The sequence below is a fragment of the Echinops telfairi genome, unplaced genomic scaffold, assembly GCF_000313985.2.
Source record: "Echinops telfairi isolate 266 unplaced genomic scaffold, ASM31398v2 ScPeMD7_11;HRSCAF=52, whole genome shotgun sequence".
Classification (NCBI taxonomy): domain Eukaryota; kingdom Metazoa; phylum Chordata; class Mammalia; order Afrosoricida; family Tenrecidae; genus Echinops; species Echinops telfairi.
Window position 1 is genome coordinate 31,706,072 of NW_022103908.1, and position 4,061 is coordinate 31,710,132.

Sequence of the window (4,061 nt, forward strand, 5' to 3'; positions counted from 1 at the left end):
TCTCTGATTAAAAGAGACCTCATACTTCATGTCTGCTCCAGCTGCGCTGCGGCCAACAGTGAGCTGCACACCAGCACCACTGCTGTGGTCCAGAGTCCAGAGTTACAGCAGCTTTGGGGGGTCTTATTATCAGTAGGTCTTATTTTCAGGGAGGTCTTATTTTGGGGGGGATGCCTTATATTTCAGCAAGAGGCAAAACTGTAAGTAGGTCTTATTTTGGGGGGAAACACAGTAGCAGCACAATGTCAGAGACCTTTTGGAAATTAAGCTGTATTTACAAGAGAATCTACAATGACTTATTGCATTGCTGATTTCAGATAAATCTAATTACTTTAAGTAAATACCAGTCCTTAACTGTGTGTTAATAAATTATGTAAAAGCATTAACTGTTTATATCATAACTATTCATAACATTGTGAAGAATGGGAATTCCATAACTCTTAATTTTTCCCATATATAACATATACATAGAGGAAGAGGCAATTATTTAAAGAAAACAAAGGATTATTGAGTTGAATAAAGTACAAAAAGGGTGTGCCAAGGTTGTAGTTATTCACCATACTTATTCAGTGTGTATTCTGAGAAATAATCTGAGTAACTGGAATATCTGAAGAAGAACTTGGTATCAACGTAGGAGGAGGATTCATTATGAACCTACATTATACAGATGATAAATCTTGATTATTGAGAATGAAAAGTATTTGAATTACTTACAAATTAACACCAGCCTATAGGTTTCAATATGATCAATTTCTACATAAGGAAAAAAAAAACCTCTCACGAATAGACTGCAAAGTGTCTCCAACATGATAAAACAAACAAGCAAACTCGCTGCCAGTGAGTTGATGCCGGTTCATAGCGATCCTACAGCACAGGGTAACACTGCCCCTGTGTCTGAGACAGTAATCATTTTATGGGAGTAGAAAGCCCACCTTTCTCCCTCATCTTAATAAAGAGAGTGATAATTAAACTTTGCAAGGATTTCATTTGCGTTGACTCCACACTCAATGGCCATGAAGGATACATTCGACAAAGCAAACAACATATTGAATTGGACACATCTGGGGCAAAACACCTCTCCAAGGTGTTAAAAATCATAAATGTCCCTTTGAGTAGCACGGTGAACGTGGACTAGAGTCTGGAATTTTCAACTGCCTCATAATGTATGTGAAAGCTGGACAATAGGTATGAAGTTGGAGAAGATACAATGTACCTGATTTATGGTGTTGACAAAAAAGATTGGATATATCATGGACTGCTTAAAGAACGAACAAATTTAGCATGAAAGAGATATAGCCAGAATACTCCTTAGAATAGAGTGTGGCCAAATTTTGTGTTACATTTGGACATGTTATCTGGAGGTAATGTCTTTGAAAAATGACACCATGGTGGGAAATTATGTGGTAAGCAAAAATAGAGAAGATGCTCATCAAAATGGATTAACGATGGCTGAAATACTAAGTTTAAGCATAGAAAATATTGTGAAGATAAAGCAGGAAAAAGCAATTTGTTTTGTTTTGTTTCTTTAGTACCTGAGGTCACTGTTAATTGAATAGTGGTTACGCGTTGAGCTACAATCTGCTTGATCAGTACTTTGAAATGACCAGCAGCCCTGTGGGAGAAGACTAGACTCCCATAAACAGATTCCAATAAGCAGTTAAAGTCTTGGAAACCCACAACAGGTGGCTATGAGTTAGCATTGACTTGATAGCAGTGATAAATTATTTTATCATATGTTGAAAAACACTATCTAATTCTTATAGGTAATATTTTCTTCTGTATTTAAAGTTGGGATCATTTTCTTCTTTTCATTTAACTTTCTGTTATGAGTTAAGTGAAGGTTTATAGAACAGATTAAAGGTTTACATTCAACAAATGTATGCAGACTCTGATTCAGCTCATCCATTACCATCCTCTCACACTCCCTTCTTTTGCCTCCCGCTTCCAGTTCTCCTTATTCCCTAATCCTCTGAACTTTATCCATTGATAAACACAGTCATTTGAATCTTCATGACTGGTTATTCTAACCGTGGTGAGTTAAGTCCCAGATGCGAAGGATAAGAACAATAATGTTGGGGCCCTCTCACTATCTGATCAGTAAGCTTAGTCTCTTTGCTGATTTTTAGATCTGCCCTATTTTTTTTTCTCACATTCTATCTAGGACATTCTAATATGATCCTTTTAAGAGGTTGGTAGTACTATCTAGTTCTTCTAGTCTCAAGAATGTAGAGATAGATGTTTCTGTGGTCCCTTAGTCCATTGGATTATGTGTCCAATGTGTCTTTTAATTTTTTCCTTCTTTTTTCAGGATGATGAGAGACCAATAGTTGCGCTGATAATGAGTGTTCCTGGCCTTCAAAGACCCCAGTGGCTGCTCACCAAAGTGGATGTAGAACATTTGTGTATGTGTGTGTGAAAAATGATGTGCTTATTAACCTTGATGACCCCACATACTGTGGCTTTGAGCCACCAAGGCTAGCAACTCATTGTCTCAAATTGTTTGGATATGTCTTGAGACATTTTTGTAGCCTTTCCCCTGGCATGTGCCACCACATTCATGAATCTATTTGCAGCAGAAGTAAATATACATGCACAAATATACTTCGACAACCAAATGTATATCCTAACGTTTACTCCCACTCTTCCTTGCTCATCTGTACAGCTTGCATGTTTATCCAGGTATCTATTCTTAGATCCCTATAGTTGCAGGATGGTGCATATAACAACATTTTTCTCTGTTGCCTTTAATTTTTGCAAGCCTCCCAGGGCCAGCCCCTGCCTATACATGTATTTTATATTCCTCTCTTATTGTTTATTGCCTTTCCTTTCATTGAGGTTAATAGTTGTACACTCATTAACCCTTGACTTTCCATTCCTATGTTCTCATCCACTACTAGTAAAAATCAAATAATGTTCATTTTAGTGTGAAAACCTATTCTTGATTTTTTATAATAGTAGTCTCACAAAATAAAATATTTGTCCTTTTGTGCTTGATTATTTTCACTCAGCAGGTTCATCCATCTTTTTAGGTATTTCAAAGATACATTTTCCTTAATGTTGTGTAGTATTGCATTGTGGGCATGTAACAAATTTCATTTATCCATTTTTCCATTAGACAGTTAGATAGAGTCCATCTTTATGTTATTATAAATAGTGCTCTGATAAACTTGGGTATGTGTCTATATATTTGTGCAATGACTTTATTTTTCTAGGACATATTCCAAGTAGAAGGATTGCTGGGTCTTATGGTATTTCTGTTTCTAAATTTTTGAAGAACTGCTATACAGCTTTTCACAGTTCTTGCATCATACCAGCAAGGTATGAGTGTTATATTTTCTCCACACTCTTCCCAATACTAGTTATCTTTTTTTCTTTTACAGATTTGCTATTATTACTTGGATAAGGTGGAATGTCGTTTCTAGAACAATTAATGATCACTGGTGAATTCTACCAAACATTCAGAGAAGAGCTAAAACAATTTCTTCTCCTACTATTTTTTTTTTCTGGGGCTAGTGGTCCCCGAGGGAGCCAGCTCAATGCACGGGCCCCACAACCTACTCCTACTATTTTAGAATATAGAAAAGGACAGATGTCTCCCAAAGTTTATGAAATAAGTATCTATCAAAACCAGGCAGAGATATCATTGAGACAGAAAATGACCCACCCTGAATTTGCTCTTGGTTTAAGTATTTCTCACTTTCTCCTGAACAGAAAATTTCCCTTGGGTTTATTTTAATATTGTTGGTGATCTTTTCTTTCTTATTCTTTATTTATTGTGTCTATTATTATTGTTTTTTTCTGTTTTGTTTTTTATTTTTTATTTTAGATTACCCAGTTTATGGAGCACAGAAGATGTGGATGCATACAGCAAATAACTGACTCAATATTTTATGGGGATGTGGGGAGGGTCAGGAGTATTGGGGAGCAAATAACGAATACTGGAGAGAGAAGAGTGTACTAGAACTGATTATGATTATATATATATACAATTCTTTTGTAAAAGAATTTAATGATGGAAGTGTATGATATGTGAATTTTATATCAATTAAGCTATCAGAAAA